A 26,479-nucleotide genomic window follows, 5' to 3' on the forward strand; every position below is an offset into this window, starting at 1 on the left:
TTTTTTTAATGTATTTATTTATACAAGCACTGGGTACAGTCAGAACTGCAGGAGGGTGAGAGAATTCACCAGAGCCAGAGCAGGGAACAGAACAGGCAGACTGATGAAATACACTGCTGAGGGGAGCAGCCGGCGGCAGGAGAGGTCTGCGCGCCATGTGGGACCCTCGCCGGCAGCTGGAGATCGAACCAGCACTCAACCACTGCGCCAACAGGGGAGGCCCTCTAGTACATTGTTTTAATGATCATCTTAGAAAGGAAAAAGACCTAGTCCCTCTTAAATGGAAACTACTCAGGACCCTATCCAGGTAGTTCTTACTATGAACCTGACCTCTGCATTACCCAGAAAGAAACTTTGCATGTGTGTGTTGTGCATGAGGACATGTGCTTACATTTGTAAGTGCATTGTCATATCACTCACATTCATTTGAAGGGGCTGCTCCTTGTCACCATTGGCAGTTCTGTTTCCATGGAGGGCTGAGGAATTGGGGTGAGGACTTTCATTTCCAGCCAGCTTCTGCTTGGTAAGCAAGAGGCCTGGGGTCCAGGGAAGGCTCCCAGTTCCACGTGGTAACAATATCCTTTCTATGGAGCACTGAAGTCTAAAGCCCTAAGGGTCATTTACCCTTTAAAAATGTGCTGTTTTGGGCCTCCCCGGTGGTGCAGCGGTTGAGCGCTGGGTTGCGAAGCTGCCCGCAACCTCTGCAGTGCCGGTTCGATCCCCGGCTGCTCCCCGGCCACCCGGAGGAGGGTCCCACATGGCGCGCAGACCTCTCCTGCCGCCCGCTGCTCCCCTCAACAGTGTACTTCGGTCCTTCTGCCTGTTCTGCTCCCCGCTCTGGCTCTGGTGAATTCTCTCACCCTCCCGCGCTTCTGACTGTCCCCAGTACTTGTATAAATAAATAAATAAAATCTTTTAAAAAAATGTGCTGTTTTGAGTGTGGAGTGAGTTGGTAAAGGTTTCTGTGCCAACTGAAAAATATCCTCCTTCATCTTGATGCTGAAATTCTGTTCATACTTTTTTTATTTCCACAATCTTTTTTTTAAATGGCCTTCACTACACACACCAACCCCATTATTCATGATCTTTACCATGACGAGGTTTTCTGGAGGGTGAACATTTCAAATCTTGCTTATACTTTTCTCCCAAAGCATATTTCTCTTGACCAAAATCTCGAATCAAGAGTCTAAAATGTAGGTCACTTTTTCTTTACTCCACCTATGGCAAAGTTGCCACAAATGGCCTGAGATTATATAAGAATGACATACAGGGCTGAGAAAAGAGCCGCCTGCCCTCAAGTCACTCACTTCTTTTCATTTAAGCTCACCTGGGTGAGCTTGAATGGCAAAAAAATAGATAATAAAATCACTAGGACAGACTCTTGTTATTTCACTGACAGGCAGGGACTGTCCAGTGACTGTGTGTACCCACTCCATGGTGCAGGAGAGAGAAGAGGAAGTGGTAAAAAAAACGGAACAGGAAACAGATGGGCGATGAGATCTCTCAAAACTCCAAAAATTCTGAAAAACCTCAGACCAGCCTGTTTGTTTGAAGATTAGGTCAAAAGTAAGATCTCTGCGTGCACCCACAGGAGGCCAGCTGAAGTGGGCACAGCAAGGGGCTCTTGTCACATGGGGCCCGAATCCAATGGTTGGAGTCCACCGGCACCAAGGGCAAGTGAGAAAACAAGACACTTAGTTCATTTGGCCCAAGAGGTGGGGAGAAGCTAACACTCCTGTAATGAGAGCTTGAACTCTGGCTTCGCAGAGGCAGCTGAAATCTCTGCAGTCATGTGGTTTGGGTTAAGAATACTTCTTCCTCTATTAAGAAAGAAGTATTTTCCTCTCGCCATCAGAGGAAAAGGACTCAATCTTCCACATCAGCCACCTGTAGGTTCCCGCAAGGGAAAGGAGACAGCGGACTCTGGAGTAAAGGACTGAGCGTTACTTTCAGTGACTCCAGTGCAGAAACATCGAAGTATCCAAATGATTTCATTGAAAATTCATTCCAGGGTGCAATTATTTGCCTCCTGTGCCCAAGTTCAAAGCTCTGGGAAAACTTGTCCTGGGGGATTGTTTCCCCAGGTTGCAAGAAGCATCCCTCCAGACTTGCATTTTCCTTTTCTTGGCTGTTTTGGCCAGGGGAGGCTGAGGGGGGTGGTGATTGTTCCCTAAACAGCAGAAAGCTGAACCTGCCTCCAGAAGAGGTGCTAAAATCTGACGGTCCAGCTGACCTCCTGACAAAACCTGTTAGGAGTGCCCAGTCATCCAAAATCCCAGGCACCCTTCCCCCTTCCAGGCAGCTGCTTTTCACTGGTGACCTTCCACTGTCTGTGGTCAGGAAGGGACCTTTGAACAGTCTCCAGAGCTGTGGTGATGCCGTTCGCAGGCCTGTGATTACTCCACTCTGTTTCTCCTCCTTCCCCCTCCCCCAGTGCCCTGCATCTCACAAGATCGCCCAGGCAGTTGGTTGTGTTTTTTTTATAACAAATTTTTTCTCTCTCCATTTTCCTATAGTATCCTAAACTTCAAGATGCATTTAGCACTAATCCTGATTTATTTAGGATTATTTATTATTTATTTATTTATTCCAATCAGGGAGGGGAAAAAAAACCTCAGGTATATACAAAATTTGGGTGTTTGTGAAAGGAGCTGGCAATCTCTGAGCAACGTATTTTCTTTAGAAAACTTTTAAATCCAAGCAACTTTTTTTCTAGTCTGAAAATATTTCTTGAAATGGGCCCTGCTCCTTAACAATTTCAGTTATTATTATTTCCCCCCAAGTGCATATCCTTTGAAGCTGCTTCCTGCATTAATCTGGATTTAATGTGGATTTAAACATTTACAATGGAAAATAATTTGGGTTAAAAAAATAATCTCCCTTGATAAAGCTAGAACCCTCCCTCCCATATACATGCACACATACATGCACACATACATGCACACACACACGCACACACACACACATAACTGTCACCATCTTTGACAGCCAGGAATGGAACGAGATTCTTGAATATGCATATTGGAAAAAAGGAAAAGTAAGACTAACAGGGTGTGTGTTGTATTTTATTTTTGTCAGCTGTTATGACTGACTTGAGTTGAGTGATAGCCAGGGTCTTGACTTGTTGTTTGGTTGAATTCATCATCACTTGGAACATATGAACAGTTACTGGGTGCCCAGCATGTGCTAAAAATAGCTTCCCCTGGAGTGAGAGAAGGCTGTCTCTCAGAGGTAGCAACTTGCCTCCATCACTCATAGAGGGGTTTCTCAGTAACTAACAAGTTCCATACCCCTTCTCACCATCCTTTCCAATCTTGTATTCTTCAGCCTATGGAGGGGTAGAACACTGCAAAAAGAAAGTTCACATTTCTTTGGGTAGATCCCTAATAAGGCCAGTGTTATCAAGGGAATTCTTCCAGGATTTGACTCAAGGAGGATGTGGGGATTAGAATATTTTCTTGGGAATTTAAAAGAATTCAGATTAGACCTTCAGGTCAGCTTTGTCAGACCGCAACACTTAGGGCAAACCACAAAGTGTTGGGATGTCTTGGGGACTTTGAAAGTGAAGCCTAGCTGAATCCAAGTATTGGAAAATGATAAGACATAGGTACCATCACTTCCTATTCCCTTACCCATAGCAGACATCACTAATCAATCACAGCATCCTTTCCCACTGAGCCAGCAGGCAGCTCCTGTACCCTCCTCCACACAGTGCCATGGGAGCCACTTGCAGTGAATCTAATTTAAAATACATATTAAAAGTTATTTGCCATTCCCACTGGGACCTGTATTTGGGAGTCTCTTGGCTGCTCTCCTGGCTTTTAGCATTCAGCCCATCTTGTGCACTAGGATCCTGCCTTTGTTCTTGTCAATGATACCATGATACTGGGAACAATCTCAGAAAGACCATCAGGACCAATATAAGAGCATGGTCCCTGCTATAGCTTTTACAATCACCAGTACTAACCAGAAAAAATTAAAAAACCTTTGCTCAGAATAAGGCCCCCCCATTCCTGTTCCTGAGCTGCCACAAAGTCTTACCTTCCCAGAAAATACCTCAGTCACTTGCACCGGTATATGAGGGTCGGGGGGAGGTCGCTGGATAATTTTCTAATCTCTTTGCTCTCGAACCAATGGTCAGAGTCAGAGCATATCTCACAGTTCTTCAAGGCTTTCCTCAGCACACTTCTGACCTGCTAAATTCATTGTAGAAAATTTAGAAAACACAGCTATGTGGAGCACTAGGAAATCAAATTGACATATTTCCATTAGGAAACACATATGGATTTATATGCTTCTAACTCCTTATGAACTATTTGTTTACTATTGTAAAACATATACCTTCACTTAAAGTAGGTAAATTTTATACTTCAGGCATATAAATTATACCTCAATAAATTGATCATATAGCTATGTATTATACATATATATATTATCCATCTGAATTTTATATGAATTTTAACCAAAAATGCAGGTTTCATGTTTTATGTTGAAAAGTCTATAAACTTTGTTTTCTGTAAACTTTTAGATTCTAAAATCTGTAGTTGAACCACCTTAAGGCATGTATATTTCCAGCATCCCAAAGATACCTCAATGAGCTTTTCAAACATCTTACCAGTTTTATTGAGATATAATTTACCTGTATGCAATTCATCCATTTAAAGTGTACATTGTAATGGTTTTCAGTGTCTTCACAGGTTGTGCATCCATCACCATATTCAATCTTAAAACAATTTCATCTTCCCAAAATGGAACCCTATGCCCACTGGCATCATTCCCATCCTCTTTCCCACCAGCCACCCTCATATAGACCTAGGCAACTACTAATCTGCTTCTTCACTCTATGAATTTTCATGTTATGGCCACTTCAGGGAAATGGAATCGCTCCATTTGTGGTCTTCTATGACTGCCTTCTTTCACTCAGCACACTTTTAAGAGTCATCCCTAGGCTGTAGCATACCTTTGTTCCTTTTTATTGCCAAATAGTATTCTATTCTCTTTGCCCATCTCTTTTGAGACTTTCTATTTTGTGCTTGTTTTAACAATATCAATTTCAGTACTTTCTGAATTGAGTGGTGCTCACATCTGCCATCTGCAATTCCTTTAGTTGTCCAGTGTTGCCTTTTCATGGGATTCTACTGAATTTACAAAGAAATCCAATTCAGTTCAACAGATACATATTGAGGGTGGAAATGTGCAAAGTTCTTCTTAGCTAAAAAGTTTTGATGACACAGATGAATTGACACAGCCTCTGTCAACCTTTTTGCCTCAAATCATGAGAGCAAATCAAATTTTTGGGGCCACTCTGAGACAATTAGCTTTTCACTAATCTTTTAATTTACATTATTTGGAAGTAGATGTGTCATTATTTTTTAAGAGTTTATTTCAGGTTTTTATTTTTATATCATACTATTCCCTAAGCCACCTTTAAATAGGAAGTCTGGGTCCTATTTCCTTTCTAGTATACTACTATTAGAAGTAATAGCAGCAGGGCCTCCCTGGTGGCACAGGCAGTTGAGTGCAGCGCTGTGAAGCTGTCTGCAGCCTGTGCAGTGCAGGTTCAATCCTGGCCGGCTGTGGAGATACCCACATGGCACGGCAGACTTCTCCTGTCTCCCCTGCTGCTTCCCTCAGTGGTGTATTTCGGTCAGTCTGCCTGTCTGTTCCCTGCTCTGTCTCTGGTGAATCCTCTCACCCTCCCGCACATCTGGCCTGTGCCCTGGTTCTTATATGCATGAATAAATAAATCTTTTTTAAAAACAGAAGTAATAACAGCAGCTTCCATTTACTGTGTATTTATGTGATTGTATCTGCAACATAGTCCTGTGAAACACTTGCTATTTTTAATTTTTGATGGGGAAACTGAGGTTCAGGGTGATAAAGCAACTTCTGGAGATCACTCATGTGTATCACACCATGTCAACCCCCGCTGCCTGCAGGACACTCATAGCAGCCAGTAGGCGATATTCTCCACCTGCCATATTGGCTGGCAGCTCAACATCTTAGACTGGGTGACCTGAACTAGTTTTGGGGAGTGAAGGATAAAGTCAAAGGGTCTCCAACCTTCTTATAGTGGCATTTGTGGTTTTTTCCATTCCATTATTCTCTTGACAGTGATGGAAAACATAACTCCCAAAAGAATTCCTTTGCTTGGCACAAGAAATCATTGAATGTCATCTTTGGAATGTACCATTTTGGAATCAAACTTTAGAAAATGCCCTTAGGGAATAGCAAATGAGGAACCTCTCAATCCCCAAAAGTGCCATCTGATAGAACAGCATGACAAATGGCAGGATTTGAGAACTCAGACCTCCCATCTGGGGCCTCTAGAACTGTCCAACTACTTTCCTAAGACACTGCCAGTACAGTGCTGTCATCTTCAACAATAAGGCAGGTTACATCTGTGAATCTACATATCACAATGAAGACACTCAATAAATATTAAATAATAATTATTGTCTCTCTCACATTCGCTGACAGGATAAAACCTCAGTAAAGAGCCTTTAAGGTCTAATTACCTCGTAGGCATTGAAACCAAACTGCTAGTTGAAAAATTAATTGTGAGCCGTCGTAGATGGAATAGTAGGAAGTTGTTTTGAGCAGCGGTGTCACTCTGAAGCTCCACATTCGATGTGGAGCAATAAACACCAACGCAGTGTGCTGAAATGACTGAGCAAGAGGAGACTCGATGTGCAGCTGGTACTGAACTTGCATTAACTTACTGATTACTGTTGAGGGAGTGACCCACAGACTCAATTAATAAACGGAAGGTGCCATTAGGGCTATTTAGGACAATAGCACTGGCAACACAAGACAAATGAAGGGCCAAAATATGAATAACAACAACCACAATAGCACCAGCAATGAGCCAGGTCCTATTTCAATATATTATCTCATTTAATCCCCACTATTAATGGTGAGGTAAATATCTTCATTTTTCTTTTTTTTTTTTATTTATTTGTTTGTTTGTTTGTTTTTTGTTTATATACGCACTGGGTACAGTCAGAAGCGTGGGAGGGTGAGAGAATTCACCAGAGCCAGAGCGGGGAGCAGAGCAGGCAGAAGGACCGAAGTACACTGCTGAGGGGAGCAGCGGGCGGCAGGAGAGGTCTGCGCGCCAAATATCTTCATTTTTCAAATGAGAAAAGGGAGGCACAGAGAAGTTAAGTAACCTCCCCACTGTCACACCGAAGTTAAAATACCATTTGTAAAAATCCCAGGCATATTCACTATACCAATCCTGTCCCTCCTAAGAGCTCACTGAGTTTCCAGGACCTTAAAGCAATATCCAGAGATTATGTAGGCTATCATTTTCAAACTGCTTCACGGAACTAAGAAAGTTGCTTCAGAAGTTGTACCAACAGTCAACCATTTGTGCCAAATAGGGATGAGTTCAGCTCCCTGGGGAAATACATGCTGCTTGAACCTGCTTCGCATACTGGATTTCCACATACCATTTTATTTTTAAACTGAAGAGAGAAAGAGTGTTCCACTGGTATAGGTCAGGGGCCAGTAAACTTTTTCTGTACAGAGCCAGAGAGTAAATATGATAGGTTTTGTGGGCCACACTGTCTCTGTCGCAACAAGTCAACTATGCTTTATGGGGCAACAACCACTTTGGGCAGCATGTAAATGATTGAGCATGGCTGTGTCTCAATAAAACTTTCTTTATGAAAGTAGGTGGTGGGCTACAGTTTGCTAAACACTGCTTGAGGTAGCCCCTGTGGTCAAATTGAGTTTGCCTACACTTTCTAAACAGAGATTATCTTACTGACAAAGAGAAGGGATCTTGTCCAAGAACCCCATATTTATTAATGCCCATCATCAGAAAACCCAGTTTAAGAGAAAGGAAAGGCATGTGTACTGAATGTGAATTTTGTATTCAGGATTATACTAACAATTCTCCATTTGAATGTATCCTCCTTGTGGCCATAAAAGATGAGTGGCAGCACCCCTTTTGACAAAGAAGAAAACTGAGGCTTAAATAGGTGAAAATAGTAAAACTGATTTAGGCCAAAATCTCAGCATATTGATATGACTTCAAGTATTTTCTCTGTCCAGTTATATATAGGTAGGAAGGTCATTGAAAATTCATCCTCAGTCAATTCTTCTCTAGGAAAAACCATTCAAGTTCACTTCATAACCTCACTTTAATAACCACACCCCCTACCCCCATGCTTCGCTGTCTCTGTTAGAGTCTTAAAGACTAGTATTACCATTTCTATAGGAGTTTTCCCCGGACATAACACAAGAGGAGAATAATCTTGACATTTCGGTAAGCTCTTCTCCCATGTCTGCTTTCTAGACATTTGTTGTCTCGATCTGCAGGCTGCTTTGGGGAGTGTGTATTAGCTGGTGATCTGCCGTGATCCATACGTCTTTCATAAAGATTATTTTTATCTCTATCCTTTGCTGCCTACCTCCAGTTGAGTCCTCTTGAGTTCACACTAAACTGGGAAATTTTGGAATTCTCAGTCCTCCATCACCTCCTGTTCTTCAGATAGTTAATGGCATTACTTGCTGGATTATATGTCACCAGTTGACAAATCTGATTTCTTCCGCCTGCGTGGGATAGGTTGAAAATCAGAGGCTTGAGATATTACTGATGATTAGAATACTCAGTCTCTTCCAGAACCCACATTCACAATCTGTTTTTACATTTGCCAAAATGCCTTGGAATGGAGGCACCTCTCACATCTATTTTTCATTCATTCTGGATTGGTTTCCTTTCAAGAGCCATTCAACCCCAGTCAACTGGCAATGGGAGGTTGGTGCCATCCCAGGAGTTGGTGATAACATCACCTCTAGTGGCATTCAGTTCCAGAAAAATTCACATCCAGCGCCACCACAACCCCATCCACAACTGAATGGTTGCCCAGCTGCAGGTGAAACGGAAGAGAAATCCATCACATGTGGAAAACTCAGTCATCAATAAGCAGCTCTGCAGGCTTTTCAGTTGGGGACCAACCACAGAACCGGTGCTCCATCAACAATCAAACAGTCGTTAACTGTGATCAGCCACTTCCATCACCCCTGAGACTGGCAGGTTTCCAATAAAGCCAATCGCCCCCTCCCCTAGGGTAAGGTCATCAGCAGGAGGCAGGCATTGTCGTTTAGCCCAGCAATTTGACAACAGTGTTAGCTTACACTCTATTAGCCAGCCACTACTCCCTGACCCCTGACCCTGACATTGACCTCAGATGGCCCTCTCTGAGGTAGACTCTGATGGGTCGAGGTAGCCCGCCCTGCTGGTTAACATGAGAGAAGGTCCATCAGGACCAAGCAGGGCTCTCTGGTCACCCCTGCTCCCCACAGGAGGTTTAAGGCTTAGCATACAGAAATAAGCCAGAGTTGAACCCAAGATGGCAAAGGTGAAAGTTCAGAAGCATATCCATCAGCAGCCTGTCACCCAAGGACGATGTAAGAACTATGGCAGCTCTCAGCACAGGGAGAGCCGTTGTCTCCAGACAGTTCTGCTCCTTAATGGAAAAGACATATCAAAATATGGCTTACAAAATACAAAATAATGGACTGAGATGTACATTATATGCGGGTGTGAGATTGCGATGTACTTTACTGTAGAGGAATTAGATTGAAGTGTTATGCCAGGGTAGTTAGGTTGAAATATGGATTATCCTAGGAATGTGAGCTTGAGATGTGCTTTATAACACAGTTGTTAAATTAAGATGTGCTCTTCAGTGCAGGCATTAGCTTGAGATGTGCATTATAGCAAAATTGTGAGGGGAAGATGTGTCTTCCACTTTGGGAGGGGTTTAGGAGCAAGGAAAACACCTCGTATGGAAGATTATTCAAGGGAACAGGGCATCTTTTGCACTGCTGAATTTCAGGGGATTGTAGAGAGTGTGAAATATATATCTATATATATTTTTTTTTTTCATTCTTCCTTCTTCTTTCTCCCCAGCCAAACAACCTGCCACTTTCCCCACTTTTCCTGTTAGGGACTTAAAGGCCTCCCCCATCAATAAAAACATTAGCTCACTAAACAGCCTGATGGCTTCTCCTTCCCCGGCTTAACCCTTCGGGAGCTGGGGTTTCCTTTGGATTTGTAAAGATATTGATCCCAGATAATGTTTGCCTTTCTAAGTCTCTCTTCCCTGGACTTGATGGATAGGTTCAGGGCTATGTCTCGGCAGCCAACTCACCGCAGCTACCCAGGGAGAGGGGAAGGAAAAGCAAGGCGAGGCCTCAGTAGCCATCACCGTGGGCAGGCGCTCCCTGGGATGGGCCGGCAGGGAGAAATGCCTGGGCCACAGACACTCTCCATCAGCAGCAGATTTCACTTTCGATTTTCCTCATTCTTGTCCTGATCCCTCTACCGGTATTTCTTCAGTTCAACTTAGAGTTTTGAATAATTTCTAATTAATATCAGATGCTATCTTGAGGTTAGCCACCCTGTGTTAAATTTTTTCGGTTCTCCTCTTCCATTTCAAAAATGGGCTTTGCGACAGCTGGGTCTTTTGCGTGTGTGCCTGGCCCAGCAGGGAGCAACTTTAATAAATCCTCACCCGACGTACAAATCTTACCCAAGAAAAATAAGCCAAGAGGAATGAAGGTCCTCTCGCTCTTTAGCCACTTGGCTAAGCAAAGCTTCACCAAATGTCTCCCCTTCAAAGTGTTTTGTCCTATCTTCTCTTCCATAGCCCAGAAGATATAAATTACAGCTGCCAGAAGTCTAGCCAAGCGCAATTGAATGGTGTCCAGCTTTGCCGGAATCAGAGAGGTGAGTTCCAGCTTTCTTGTTTCTCAGTGAAAGAAAATGCTATACCAGGTGAGCTAATGCAGTCCAAAAGACTAGCCCACCAGACAAGGGCTCCAAACAAAACCAAGCAGTTCAAAGGAAATTGCAGTGTTACCAGACACCTCTGCATTGTGCTCGGAGGTTCCAGGAAAGAGGCAAGCAGGCATTTTTCTGTGTGCGTGTTGTCGGGTCCAACTTCTCTGGATAGAAAAGCCGGTTTGCTACACAACAACCGTACTCACCTTCCCTGGCTAAACTTTCAATGGGCCAAACACAAAGAATGTGACAGAACTATTCTGGGCAGGTAAAAAAGCAGTCCTGCCGCCCCCACCCTCCCCCCACCCCTTTCCCTTAACTCCCCACCCCATGTCTTAGCCAACTCTGGTCTTTTGTGGGCATTCCCACTCTCTGTCTGATCATTGCCTGCGTAAGCGCTCTAGACGTTTCCCTTACTCTCCAGTCTGGTGCGTTCTTTTCTCTTCTTAGTGTCCAGTCCGGCCTCATTTTCTGACATCACATTCTCCTTAAAAATAGGCTTTGAGAGCTATTTCTATCCACTGTCAAGGGATCTGTCCAGCCAGACTCCCATGGGATGTAGGAATGAGTTTAAAACCAATCCTGGAGAAGATAGAAAAGCAGAGGTTGGCTTATTCCCAGACTTCATTTTTAAACAAATCTTCTTCTGGGTCAAGTGAGATATTTGAGGCCCCTCCCTAAAAAAGGGATTACAAGATGGTTCTCTTGAAACACCACCTAAAACCCCACTGCAAAGAGGAGACCAAACAGCATCATAGCAGAGTCATGCCAACCTGGTGGTGAGGTGCAGGTTTGGCATCAGTCCCATGTTCCACTTTCACTTGATTGCTCTGTGAATTTGGGGAAATCACTTGTCTCTTCTGAACCTCAGTTTCTCCATCCATAAGATGAGATTGTTGGTCGTATCAACCTTGCAGGGATATTATAAAGATCAGTCAGGCTATGCATGTAAAATACTTGGTCTTGGCCCTGCCACAGGGAAATCCTTATTTTGTCGTAATTGTATCCTCTCATTTCCATCCCAACAACCAGATGGAACAGGGTGACAGTTCACCATGGCCTCCTGAGACACTGACTTACCACACAGCACACAGACCCTCCTATGCTCCTTAACATGTCTGGTTTCAGCAGCACACCACACTGTATCTCTTTGCCTCACTCTTTTAAGAGACTACTATTTATGAGGATTTTTTTCTGTACAGGAAGAAGGGTTGCCCTGCCAATGAGGAGAGAGGCAGATTAAAAGGGCCTCAGTGATGGAATATAATCCCCCCTCTGTACTGACCAGTAACTAGCCATGATTGTATTTCAAAGGTAATAGTTCATCTCCACCGTGGGTATTGGCGTGCAGTCACCAATAGGGCCTAATGTGATCCGACAGGCCTGATTTCTCTAGATATATTAAAACAACATGCCCAGTGCTGATGGCTCCAAGGTCCCGACATTTAACAAGGACGTATGACGTAAGGCAACCTGCCCAGGAGAGCAAGCAGGGCAGAGGGCCAGAGGGACAAGGTCATCAGCTAATGAAGTGGTCAGCATTGAGTTTCTGTCACTCAGCTGGTTAGGAGGAAACCGAGAGCGAAGTCAAAGAAAATGGGAACATTTAAGAAACAGAGAAGGATCACCATTGAGCTAAAGCTCCAAGGTGAACTGATGTCATCAAAGAGGGGGTAGATGACAAAACACAGCCCTTTGAGCCTTCACGGTGGTCTTGTTCAGTTTTACCTGCTGAGCACAGATGGTCTGAAAAACAATGACTATGTACCAATCCCAAGTTAAAGTGAAAATGAATGGGCAACACACCGGCTTGCTCTTTGACTAAGATCAGTTCTAAATATTCTGTAAGTAAATGTGATCAAGAACCTGAACTTGGAAGCAGATTCCAGACTGATAGTCTATTGTGTTCCGGGTGTGCAGCCCTCTGAATTTCAGGTCAATATCTGGAAAATGGATAATGACTTGTACCTACCTCCAAGAGAGGTCAGTAGAGTTAAGTGAGAAAATTCATGGAAGAAGCTGCGTGTGATGTTAGCATGAAGGAATCTTTCACATGTCAGAGTTATTATTCCATATGCTCTCATCTTAGAGGGAGTGTCAGGTTTTATGAAAAATAGATAAGAAGTCCTGTGTTGTTGAGTAGGAACATGGTCCCACCAGCTTCCCATTGGTAGAGCTCTTCAAACTTTGGAGTATATTCAAGCAACATTTAAGAAAACTACTGAGTGCCCAGTTCTGTGCTAGGTAATTATATCTTGTTTTTTGTCAATAGTAGTGTATTATACATCTTGTCCAAAAAGAATATACTCTCTCGGTGAATTATAGCTTCATACGTTCCTTTTCAGTGACTGTAATATATCCCAGCATTAGATGTGCCAGCGTTTATTAAACCGGTCCCCTACAGATGGGCAGTAATATTATAAATGCTACTCTAGTGAAAATCTCTGTGCTTGGGGAACCTGTGCAGTTGTCTCCTTAGGATAAATTCCCACAAGTTGTAATTGCTGGGGAAAGCTGTCCCTTTCAGCCAGATGTTAAGAGGGATTCCCATGGAGCAGTGAAGGAATGCACGGGCAGTGGCTGCCCGAGTCCCCTCAATCCTAGGGACCTGTGACGATTCCTGGACTCCTCATCCATTTCTTCACAGGGAGATGATAGTCAGAGAAGGTGAATATTTATATCCTTGAGATTAAACATCATGCCATGTGGTTCCAGAACTAGATGTCCGTTTTCCTTTACTTCCCCACCTCCTACTCTTCTTGCCCTGGCTTCTAGGTCAGTTGTACGTCAGATACGTCAGATACGTTAGATACGTCAGAGAGCCCACTCGGCAGTGCTCTTCATCCCCCGACACTCCCACCCTCAGCCGGCTCTTTCCATTTTCTCTTGACTGTGTTTTCGTTTTGCTTGCTTTTCTCCATATGGGGCCCAAAGGCTGATTACTCCTTTGGGTAAGAGTCGGCACTGACTAGCCAAGCAGTCAGTTGAGTGGAGTGATTACATTGCAGTGTTTTAATTTTCCTTTGGACTAATTCTCATAAGCTTTACTGAGAAAATCTCCCATTAGATGTAGTCATTTAATTTTAAGAACAGTTGGAAGAGGAAGATGAGGTAAGATGACAGATGGAGGAATGCAGATGTGTGTCTTAGAGAGACTCAAAGCCCACTGAGGATTTGGCATCCAGTAAAGCATAATGTCAGCATCCACTGCTTATGGCCATGGGCTTGAGAAATTTTCTAGAAATCATTAAAATACAGGGATCTTCTCCAGTCATATTCATTTTATCTCTAAAATCATGTCAACTAAAGAACTCGATACCCTCTACACACACCCAAAGTCCAGCAAACACAAAAACAAAATGCAAGGCGCTTGTAGAAGGGCAAAAAGCACAATTCTCCTGTTAGAACGTCCCTTTGGTTACATTCTCACAAAGATAACTTTTAATTCTGTCTTACACTGCTTTTCTCCTGACAGATTTTCTAGACTTCCTAATTTGGCGTTTGTATAATTCAACCTCTACCATTGCTTTGGGACCACAGTTATTATTTTAATTATAATTTAGAGCTACCTAATATACCCAGAGGTCACTGGGCACCTTAAAGAAATAAATAAAAACAACTTGCCGTTTTTAAAAGCAGCATGTTTATTTGAAAGTCCCATGAGCCACTCAACTAAGACATCATAAACCTTCAAATAAACTAAAACAGAAACAAAATAAAATGTCCAGACTTAATCTCCTTAGAAGGCAGGCAGGAGAAGGTTGTAGCTCCCTAAACACTGTCCTGAGAATGCTCAGAATGACTTTATGACGGAGTCCCGGAACCCCAGCATATGTCTTAACAGCCACACTCCATGTTGCAATCTGCATAGTCCTCATCCTAGGTTTATAATCCTGGAGCCCTGTGTAATGTTTCAGTCAATGAGAGGTCAGTCTAGCAAAGCATTTGGTACAGCAGAAGAAAAGGACATGTCAGAAGCTTGGAAATGCCTCCCCACTGACTCCTGCACCCAGATGGCTTTGCATGACTTTCTCCAGTGGAGGTGTCAATAAAGCAGATGCAGGCCTCATTAGCTCCGGTAGTTTAAATGTAGAATTGCTGAAATATCAAAATCTAGTGATTTTATATTTGGAAGGCTAAGGAAATTTCAAAACAGTTCCATAATGTTCCTACATGTGAGTTTCCATAACAGAAAACAGTAAAATCATTTTCAAACCATTTACTGCTAGTATTCTCCATGTAATCAGAACTGTTATGGTTTGTTAAGCAACAGAATTATCTAGTGGGCAGGAGGTTTATGCTGCTCCAAGGCCTTCTAACTACACAAGTATGCAAATCAGTAAGTACTATAGAATCCGCTGCACAGCCATAGTCAGGATTTCCAGAGGAAGCGTCTATTTTCTCCACCCCTAAAATTGTCTTAAGTATTTTGGGGTGCTTTTCTTTGGGACTCAAAGAACTGAAATGTCAAGTTTGGGCTACTCAGAGTTCTGAGAACAAGGCAGAGAAAGTTGTCCTGGGAGTGACATAAAAGCAGACTTCCAGAGATCTTCTTCCTTGCCATAGAAGAAATAAGAACAATAAGGAAAAAAGAAAGAGAAAGGAAATTGATCTCCAGAGGGACAAATTCCACTGGTGCATGGGCTAAGCAGAAGATAGAAATAAGTGAAATGGCTCTGGAGTAAGGTAAGAGGGAAAGATGGCGAGTATGGTAAACAATGCCCAGCCCCCAGGATAGGTGATTCTCAACTCCAGCTGATGATTCCCATATAATGACACCTTTCAGTTTTTTCAAAAGAAGCCAACATTTTTTATTTTACTTAAAATATCTCAAGTGTTCAGTGTTGGCTATCAGTTTGATTTGAACACCAACACAACACAGGAACCAAATAAAAGATTATCCATGCCACATTCAGCTCATGGGTTACAAGTTTATAAATTATATAAGACAGAGTAAGCAGTTTAATTTAGTTTGGAACTAAAAATTGCAACAGGTTCTGAAGCATGGAATGGATAATTTATATTAAAGAGCTCTTTTTCAGGTAATAGAGAGTGTTACAAATCTTGATAGTAATTCTATCTATAAAAGAAAATACATATTTTTTTCTCTCTCACTCCACCTAATGCCCTCAAGTCTAAAATAACTTTTAATCTGTTTCATTCTTTCTGAGTCTCTTTGTGTTGGAATTGAATGAACTCTAGATGTGTGAAGTAGACACATGCTTACCATCTCTCTGCCTTCTGAGATGGGGATAAACTGACACACAGAAAGTATTTGTAGAGGGTGAAATGCTGTTTGGAGCCTATTTGCAAGATTTCTTGGATATATTATAAACCACTTATTGGTTATTTAAGGTCTTATCCTTATAGCATTCTTGTCACTTCACATTAAAAATAATGCTATTCAGAGGGTGTATCAGTCAGTTTTTACTAAGTAATGCAGCAATAATGAAGATATCTGAAGTCTCTTACAAGTGGTTGACAACCAAGATAGATGTTTCACGTACATAGGTGTTGATGGTTTTTCTCCACTATTTCATCTTTATTCTGCACCCTGGGCTGAAGAAGCATCTATCTGCTGCCTGGCTTCAGAACAGTCATGTGCTAGAAAGGAGACAAGCAACCACATGATAATTTTCAAAGTTTCTTCTCAAAACTGACATATATCACTTCCTTTTACTTTTTCTTAATAGCCAAAGCAAATTTCCTGGACAAGCCTAATGCTGATGAGGCAGAAGTACTGCCCTCTCCCAGGAATGACATTTAGGAACGATAAAACAGTCTCCCGCAGAGGGTACACCTTCAGGGGCTTTGAAAGGAGAAAATAATGGGGAAGCTCCCCAGAAACTACTGTTGGAGAAGTAAGCTCAGGCTCCATTCTGACCGTGGTCTGAACCTTTGAGGTAATTTAAGCCCTGAGTGATTAAAAGCAAGGTATGTGGTGTCAGACTTCCTAGGTTCAAATCCAGGCGCTCTAGTTTTTTAGTGGTAAGACCTTGGATATGTTCCTAAACTTTCTTGTGTCTCATGCAGTCACACCTACCTCAAAGGGCTACTGGGAGGATTCCATGAATGATGATACATATTAAGGGGAGGGAGGGAATATTTCAAACAGTGTTTGGCACTTAATAAATTATTGACTATTAATACAGTGGTGAAAATTAGAAAGCTGTCAGCTCAAATGTATCTCACAAACCTTCTGAATAGGACCAAAACCCCTATGACATAATGGCCAGATTATTCCAGCTATTTTCCACCTTAAGAATCCCATATCAATCCCATATTTCTAAGAGGACTAGAACCTTAAGTCTTGGTCAACTAATATCTCATTGGGAACTCTTCAGAGCAGATTCCAGCAGGATTGTAGGGCGGTGAGATAGGGAAAACAGAATTTAGGGGACAAGGACCCCCAAAATGACCTTTCCACAACTGATTGTCTTGCCCAGAGCTACTTTGACTAAACCAGAGATTCTCATCCTTAGAGTCCCGGGGAGATCCCAGGGACTCAGGAGCTGGACCAGTGACATCTGGATCTTTGTGGTTTGGATGCAGGACTCTGAACGTCTTACAGCTCTCCAGGGGCTTCCTACTTAAAATGAAGCAGGTCAACCCTCGCGCTACTTTCTACTCAGAGTGCTGTTTGCCTCCTTCTTGTTCCAAATTGTGCCCCAGCATGGACCTGCATTCACCTGTTTCTCTAGCTCTCCAGGTGAACTGCCCAGAAGAGGAACCCTTGCTTGACAAAAGAGAGAGAGATAGGGCCAAAGTCAGGCATTTGTCTTTTCTCCCCTCCTGATTGATTACTTTATACAATAATAAAACTTTTAAAAGGTTGAACCTGAACCGAGGCTGTGACTGTGACACAATTAATCAAACTCTTGAAGAATCAGGTTACATTACGCGCGTCAAGCATTGATCCACTTCACTAAAAGTTGGCCTGAAATACAACCTAGACACAAGATATTGGATCATACGAAATGGCCAGGGTGTCATCCATTGCTTCACATCCCTGTGCACCAGGTGGACCAGCAGCTGACCAGTCCATAAAGCAAGACAAACCCTAATACATCAGGGAGGATGTCTTCGGTCCCCATGCTGACCCTGGGAATAGAATACAGAGAAAAGGATATTGCTAAACCTGCTACTACTGTGCCCAGATAATAACAGTACACTTCAGCCACCAGGCTCCAGCCTCTCTACCTGTTTTTGAATCGATCACAAACAATCCCTGGCACTGTAAACTCTTCCCCATTCTGGATCATCTGGAAATCTAGGGTTTAATAAGACCACCTCACATGCATGTGCCAAGCCCATAACAATTGAGCATCTCTGTGCAGTGATTTCTGGTGAGCCAAACACATGAGTGTCTCCAGGCTCATCTGAGCCTCACAGCAGCATCAGGAGGCAGATTGGGAGCCAGGAGTCATGAACCCCATTTCAAGGAAGAAGTAGCCTGCTGGGGCAGTAATGTGAGTTGCTACAATCATGGAACTCAGATCTTGTGGCTTTCAGCAACTTGAAGGAAACATGGGAGACCACAGAGAAATCATAGCTTGCCAGGTTCCTGGAAAAATGGCATTATAGGCAAAGCTCCCCTGATGCCTGTCCTCTTCCCCTTCACCTGCTTTCCCATGCCCTCCAAGGGTCTCTCCCACCTTGCTGTCCCGTGCCGTCAGCCCACCATCCCACTAACATCTCCAGATCTAGAATATCTGTATGACCCTCTTGAAACTGCCTTGGTCTTAGCTGGCCCAGAGGAAAGACATATATGCTTAAAGCTGAGCTCCTCCATGAGATCTAGCAGTGCGATCTTGGGCAAGTTACAGTGTGCTTTTGAGTTTCCGCCTCTGGTGACCAGATTATTACTAGGATCTACTACTTAGTGCTGTTTGGAAGATCGTATGAGTCATATTATGTGAGTGCATAAAGTACACCAGCCCATGTCTGGCATTTGTTAGGCTCTCAAGAAAGGGCAGTTGTTTTAGAAATTAGTTATATTGAGTTATTAATTACATATAATAGGTATAGTAACTAGCATCTTTCAAGCCCTCCTCTATAATGCTGTATATTCTAAGTACTTCTCATGGGCTCTTTCATTGATTTCTCACGGTATCCCTTTAAAGCAGGTACTATTGTTTCCCCGCCTTACAGATGTAGGAGCTGAGATGCAGACAGGATCAGTAGAGCCAGCAAAGATTAGATCATGGATGTGAGCAAGGTGGTAAGTCCAGAACCAGAATGGGAATTCCAGATGAGAATTCTCATTCTTAAGAAGGAGTATCTTTGAATTCCAGATGAGAATTCTCATTCTTAAGAAGGAGTATCTTTGAATAAAGAAATAGCTTAAACATACAGTACTTACATGGAAAGGAGTGAATCCTTGATGGTGGAACATTAGCTGTTTTTGTCAAGAGGATAGACAAGCAGTAAGAAAGAGGGCTTTCTAGGTGGTGCTAAAATTATACAAAGAATATATATACACATGTTTAATTGAAGAAAAAAGTCACTAGAAAATGTTAACAGTGATATTTTTAATAGCAAAGAACTCTGGAGAGGATAGCAGGACCTCTAATTTTCATTTTGTTCCTTATTACTTGAATTTTCAAACCTCACTCTGCAAATTGGTTTTGTTTTGCGCAAACAGGGTTTATCGGAACATTAAGAGTACTGGTTTGTTATTCATTTTCTTCCTTACACACCTCACATTAAAAATAATAATGAATGTAATGTTTGAAAATTTTACCATAAAGCCAACCCCTTGCTCCACTCCACTGTCACATCACGCCCTCAAGCTGCTTATCATCTCAAGACAGAGATAAGATCCCAGGGAAGAAAGAATTGGAGCGCCCAGCAGTCCAGTTATAATTAAGTGCCTGAGAATTCAGAGCCGTCTCTTGAGACCGTAGGAGCGCAGCTCTCTTCCCAAACATGGTATTTTCCCTCATGTTTTTTTTTCCCCTCCACCAGAAATTTTCCACTTTAATTATGTGGGTTAGGTTAGAGGACTTCACCTTCAGAAAGTTAAATGCGAAAACAGCTAATCCCTTCCATAAGACACATTTCTGGGAAAGCCCAAAGATAAATGTTTACAGCCCGTGCTGGGAGAATGGAACCCAGTGAAATTGGAAATGATTTAAGCATGATGTGCCCATGCCCGAAGAAACAATTTAGGGAGAGCTCTAGCCTCTACATTCTGGAATTCTGGCCTGCGTTCTCACAAAGACTGGAATCGCTGGCAAGGCTCATAGGTTAGATTTTCCCCCCCTTTTCCTGGTTTTGCCTTCAACATGAGGAGGATGGTAATTAAAACCATACTTAAAATATTAAGTCTACTACCTAAAGGAATGAAGTTTATTAAAGTTGCTAAGCGTTAAGCACAGAAACTCAAAATAGCCTCAGCACACTCCCCTGGGCAGATACCCAAAATATTGGCCGAGGAGGCCTGAGCATGGCGATGGTGAGTCTGTGAGTCTGTGAGTGTGTGCTGCATACCAATCAATACATTGATAAGTCAGTCAATGGAATCCATTTCTCAAGTAACTAGCATTTGACAAGCAGAGAGCAAAGATGACCCCCCAATTAAGGTACTTACAAAGGCCATTACCCAGCAAAAATGTGGAATGTTCTCATAAGGGCACAGAAAAATAGGAACCAATATTAGAAACCACTTAACCCCCTTTTGACTCAGTTTCCTCATTGATCCCTTGGGGTCAATGGATAGCCACTTTGGAAGGATGTGGGTGCTCAAGGGGACAGCTAGCTGGTACCCAGCACAAAGCTAGGAGGTACTTAATGCGAGACGAGACCCTTCTTCCCAGGTTGCCGTGGTGCTTCAGGCCAGAAGAACAGTCTTCCTGCTCCCTGCAGGGCTGGATGGAATCTGCAGGTTAGTTCAAGCACAGTTCAGCTGTGATCAGAGACTGCCCTCACCACCCTTCTCTCCCTCACCTAAAGTCAGAAAGAAAGGGCAGCTTAGTGAGGGCTTAGTGAGTGGCTAAAACTCAGTTCAGGATTCAAATTCCAGCTTCTGGAATAAAGGAGAGTCATTGTAAAGAATCCCTGGGCTCCTGGAGGATGATGCTCGACATTGAGCAGGCTCTGCACCCTCTGGGCCATTCCACTCGCTCTCCAGAAGCTCCTTCCATACTTCACAGCTGCCCAGGTCCCCTGCAGGCTGGATGTGAGGCTGAGGGCACCTTTAAAGAGGATCCAGATCCACAAGAAAGCCCACCAGCATGAGGAGAGCTGCTGTTGCTCCCTAATCCAGCCCGCTTGTTTGGCCCGTGGTCCTGTCTGGTCAATGCTTCCAGCATAATGGGCAGCTCAGCGATGTTTGTTATTTTTTTTTAAAAGATTTATTTTATTTATACAAGAACCGGGGTACAGGCCAGACCTGCAGGAGGGTGAGAGGATTCACCAGAGAGAGAGCAGGGAATAGAACATACCCTAGGCAGAATAACCGAAATACACTGCTGACGGGAGCAACAGGTGAGACAGGAGAGGTCTGCCGCGCCATGTGGGTTGCTCCACAGCTGGCGGGGATCGAACCAGCACTGCAGAGGCTGCAGACAGCTTCACAACGCTGCGCACAGCTGCCTGCACCAACAGGGAGGCCCTAGCTCAGCGATGTTTTGAAAACCAGAGTGGACACGAGCCACACATGTTTGTCTTCTAGGCTCCTTCAAGACTCCCTTAAGGAATTTCTTGGAGCATACTATCTGGTGCATAGTAGCTGTTCAATCAAAGTTTACAAATAAGTCATGGTTAAGTGCTACCAATAATTGAACTGCTAGTATGTGCCAGGAACTGTACTCCAAGAAAATCTTAACTTTGTTATTTCATTTTAACACCACAAGTGGGATGGAGACTCAAGAGCTTATTGGAAAATAGAACAGGCTTCAGAGTTGTGATTTGAACTAATTCCCCCTTCTCCAACCCTTTATTCTAGCTGGGTGACTTCTGGAAAAGTATTTAAATTCTCTGAGCTTGGATTTCCATCTGTAAAGTGGACATAATATAGTATGTACCTCCTAGGATTGCTGTGAGGATTAGAAGAATTAGCTGGCTAACTATAATATATCATTTATGTGTGTATGTATATCTATGTATGTGTGCATATATATATCTGTATATGTATATTAAATATACAGATATTAAATATCTGTATATTTAAATTATACATATTAAATCACACAATGAAGAGTCTACAACCTAGAATATTATGTTAAAGAAACAAATGAAAAATTGTCTAACAGCCCAGAGAGGGGAATAGTACTATCCCCATTTTGCAGATGAGGAACTCTTCAGAAACAATATCCTCTGAGAGAAGTTCATTCAGTCTTTTCCATTGATGAGTTAGTACCCTCGTTTGTATCACGAGTGATCAGGAAATAGGTCTAGAACTTTAGCAAACCCCGGGATTGGGAGAATAAGTGGAGGGCACTCAGACAGGCTCACACACTACAGAGATTGGGGGTAAGCAGGGGGGAAATAGTGAAAAATCAAAAGAAATGCCACTTTTTCCCCCCTCCCATGTAGAATGCTTAAGTACAAGTCAGTGGATTTATTCCCAAGCCTACAGTATTAAGCACCTATGCTGAGAACCTGGATAGGAAAATGAAGTGCTCTGTTTGGGTTTGCCTTCCTGCTTGTCAGTTGTCGAGCTGTGTGACCATAGGAACGTCTTATAACCTTTCTGAGCATCAAGCTTCACAGGGCTACTTTGAGAATTATACACGTTAACATATACAGAGTCTGTGCTGGGCCTACATCTTATAAGCATTCAATGCATCCTCATTTTTATTTTTAATGTTGCTGGTTTTTTTTTTGTTTTTTTTAATCAATGGGACTCGTGTGGAGACCCGCTATTTATTTATTTATTTTTATTTATTTGTGGGACTCTCGTCGGCGGCCGGGGAACAAACCAGCGTCGCAGAGGCTGCGGGCAGCCTCGCAGCCCAGCGCTCAACCGCTGCGCCACCAGGGGAGGCCCTTAATGTTGCTGTTTTTATCTGCTTTATATACATAATCCAAGCTTTCAGGGAGTTAAATAGTGGGTCAGGTCATCCAAATAAAAGCAACAGGTAGCCATGGGATTCTATTCTAAACTCCAGTACCCCTGTATCCGTCAGAAACGGTTCACCTGTGCTGGGTGAGCTACAAGCCCCAAGCTTCAGCGTGTGACTCTGCTGCAGTTTCTCACTCAAACCCACTGCCGTCTGGACAACTAACCATGTGTTCACTTCACATTCCACATGGTTTTGCTCTTATCAACACAAGTACCTGAGATTTCAGTGGCACAGAGCAGGAAAGTTGGTCCAGCTTCATTAAAGTGAAATAAAATGCTTCTTCCTGAAGGGACACATATCTCTTCTACTCACACGTCACTGACCAAAACAAGTTACCCCTAATTCAGGAAAGAGAAATGAAATCCTGAGTACACAGGCATGGCACAGACATTCAGAAGAATAAGTTATCAGTGAGCCCCAGACCCCTCTCCCAAGCCAGTCTCTTAACTATCTTCGTTGCTCCGTTTTGCCTGTCTCTCTGTCAGGGCCGGCCGTCGTTCACCTTGCCCTCAGCACACAGCTAGTTCCAACACACCTTCCCTAAGTTCAGAGAAAAGCTTCGGGATTTTAAATGAACAGATTAATCAGGGACTGTGTCACAAATTCCAGCCCGGCTCCTGTCCCTTCCCTCCCTGTCAGCAGTACTCCGGGCCCGGTGACTGGCCTCCAGTGTCCTGCGTCAGCTCAGCCAAGTCTGGGGACCTCCATGCCTCCATCCCAGCCCCTCCTCGGCCCCATCCATCACCAGGACCCTGTGATCTCGCCTGTCAATGTCCAGCTCTCACTTGATGTCTCAGTTCCGGAGCAGAGATGCTCCAGCTGCTACCTGGAAAGGCTCTGGCCCCCAAAATATTTAGTTAGCAGCCATTCAGTTAAGTGGAATTGACTTTTTATCGGCTTTCCTCTGTACGGCTGCCACCAGCAAAGTCTGTTTCCTCCTTCCCTCTTCTCTGCCTGTCAGTTTGCTCCACATTCCTATTGGCAGCCTTTAGTTCTGATCAATACTAACCGCTGTGTAACAGCTCACGCACGGCTGCTCCGGTTTGCATCGATCAGACCCCTCTTCCAACAGGTAGTCAGCTATTTGAAGCAATGACTTGAGATAAACACCTACTTTTACTTCAGGCTAATTCATTTCAGGTGGATTTCAAGGAGGCTCTGCACCCCTTCTCTGTTAGACAAGCTGAAATCAGAGAGTCAAGATCAACTCCTGGCGCGCTTGAGATCTTCGGAGACCTTTCTTCCTCTCCCCTTTTTTCCCTCTCCCTTGTATGTTGTAAGTGCCACTTATAAACAAGATACCAGGACTTGGGACATTGAAAATGCCACTTCAGAAAAAGTGTCAGCCCACCATCCCTCTTGCCTTTTAATGAGATGCCTCCGGGACTGTAGGAAACCCAGGGTGGCAGGGCAGTGACAGTATCGCCGGGCAACCAGCATCCTGCCAGCTGCCCCAGAACTAATCTCACAAAACCCTGCAAGCCTGGATCTCTCGCCACCTCAGGGCGACATCCTTGAATCCCCCCCGCCGCCGCATCGTTGCTCCCAGCTCACAAGTGAATTGGCCAGGAACCAGTATTGCAAAACCAGTTGTTATTTTGCAGTTGATTGTGGTGGGTGGGGGTGGGCTAGGGAAAGAGGTACAACTTCATGGCTTTCTGTTTTGACCAGATTAGATGGGGTGAGGTACACATATTTCCCCAAGAGGTGTACTAAGTGTGGCTCTGTATACTGATACATCTGATACCGTCATTGCTCTGTCATCTGGGTCTCAAGCTCCCGTCCTGTTTCTCTTCCTCCAACCCCCCTTGACACATCCAACTCATCAGTCCCCAAGGCCTGTGATGTCCTCCCTTGCAGTGTGATTTCAGGGCCCATACCCTTCATCCGGGTGGTTATCATCCTCTTGCAAGCTCTCGTGCCCCAGTGCTTGGACTGTGGGAGTATCCTCTAGCCAGCTACCTGGTTTCCAGTTGCTCCCTGCTTGTTAGTTTCACCCTGAACACAGATCAGTCTTCCTGCTGTTTGCTGTCATTGACTTGCTCTTCTCAGAAATCCTCTGCATCTTCCTATCACCTGCCAGAATGAAAGTCACTGTCCCCAACCTGCCATTCTGGCCTTTGCACAGTCGAGTTCTTAGCACCTTCTCTCTCGCTCCAGACCACCTCCCCTGTCCTCCAGCAGAAACTCCGTACTCTAGTCCATCTGGATGACTGACTCCCTTCTGCTTCTGCAAGAGTTTTTGTCCTGTCCCAAACCACTGTTGAAATTGATTTGAATCCTGCTACTGATTAGCTGAGTCCTACTGCTGATTAGCTTGTGACTTCAAGCAAGTTATTAAGTTCTCTCTGTCTTAACTTCTCATCTGTGAATTAGAGCTAATAATCTTTTAGATGCTTTTAATAGCTAATTTCCTTTTCTGTCCCCCAGACCCTTTGGTTTATACCGATTGTGTGATAATTACCGGGCATTAGGTATGTGTTCAGTGCTTTTATAAGCAGTATTGTTTTTAAGTCCTGAGTCTGGATACCTCCCATTTACCCTAGAACAGCCCCCTCCCATTTTCCCCACCCCATCTTTTCCAGCGTGTTTTTTGCCAGAGGAGACTCATCCATCCATATGTGCTGTGGCTTCTGGTTGAATTTGGCCAACAAAGAGCATTGGCAAGAAACCGGCTGGTGGAAGAAGTATAGGTCAGAGTCTTTATCCTCCCAGTTCCTTCCCAGTGACATAACCACAGAATAGCTTCAACTCTCAACCCAAGAGTATAAATCCTGTTGGGTGGCTCTCTTGACCCAGACTGCTCTCTCTCCAGCTTCTGGTCACCATGCCCTGTCTGCACCTGGTCATACACACCCAGGGTGGTAACATGGCCCTTGGGCGCTGCACTCTCCTTTGTGGTTCCCTGAAACTTGGCCACACCTTTGTAAATACAATTGTGTCTGTATAAAGTTTCCCCTAAGAATCTAATTCTGGTGTGCTGCCCTGGCTGACACAGTTTTCATTCCATTCCTACAAAGTATGCACTGTCGTTGTCAGCAAATGCTAGAGGTCATGCCACACAGGGATGGTGCCTGGCCACCGAACCACACTCTGAGTAACCCTCATAGCAGCCCTAGCCTAGTAAGGTAGAAGGTGGTTATTTCCAGTATGGCATAAGGTGGCTATTTCTCTGTGGATTTCTACACCTCTTGGGCTATATTAGTTTCCTTTTACCACATAAGACACCCAGAACTTAGATACTTCAAACAATAATCATTATTAACTCACCATTCTGGAGGATGCCAATTTGGGCTGGGCTCAGGTGGGAAGCTCTTCTGCCAGATTCACTCATCTGGTTGCAGTCAGCTAGAGGATTTGCTGATGCCCGATGGTCCCAGATGACTAGCTATGTGTCTGACAGTTGGCAGGGAGCTACAGAGATGAGCAGGCCATATGTTTCTAGTATTGAGCAAGATAACCTAGACTTCCTCACAGGGTGACTGAAAATCCCCAAAAAAAGCAAAAGAGATCAAGCCTCAGCTTGTCCGAACCTTTCAAGCCTTCACTTACATCACTTACTTGTCTGAGGCCATGAACAGAACCCAGATTCAAGGCCTGGCAAAATCCACTCATC

The 26,479-nt window shown here is 43.7% G+C and overlaps 1 protein-coding gene and 1 long non-coding RNA gene across 7 annotated transcripts in view; one reads left to right on the top strand and one right to left on the bottom strand.

The window, feature by feature from the left end:
- The window catches only part of ZFHX3 (zinc finger homeobox 3), a 1,259,585-nt gene that overhangs the window by 943,570 nt on the left and 289,536 nt on the right, over positions 1–26,479 (top strand). Inside the window, 1 exon segment of the mRNA XM_054696960.1 lies at positions 10,662–10,741. The gene's annotated coding sequence lies outside the window, so the exon portion shown is untranslated.
- On the bottom strand, positions 3,064–19,062 carry LOC119249016 (uncharacterized). Of its 6 annotated transcripts, XR_008552408.1 has the most exons (9): positions 18,945–19,062; positions 17,634–17,896; positions 17,485–17,531; positions 16,303–16,399; positions 11,569–11,705; positions 11,213–11,377; positions 8,421–8,562; positions 4,042–4,196; positions 3,064–3,346 (listed from the first exon to the last, which is right to left on the bottom strand). It is a non-coding gene; the product is annotated as an uncharacterized LOC119249016 (long non-coding RNA). The 6 variants fall into 6 exon arrangements; XR_005126032.2 differs by lacking the exon at positions 17,485–17,531 and having other exon boundaries at positions 4,042–4,193; positions 18,945–19,061; XR_005126031.2 differs by lacking the exon at positions 17,485–17,531 and having other exon boundaries at positions 18,945–19,061.

This window comes from Talpa occidentalis, unplaced genomic scaffold (assembly GCF_014898055.3).
Source record: "Talpa occidentalis isolate TD23 unplaced genomic scaffold, MPIMG_talOcc4v2.1 talOcc4.17, whole genome shotgun sequence".
In the NCBI taxonomy this organism is placed as follows: Eukaryota; Metazoa; Chordata; class Mammalia; order Eulipotyphla; family Talpidae; genus Talpa; species Talpa occidentalis.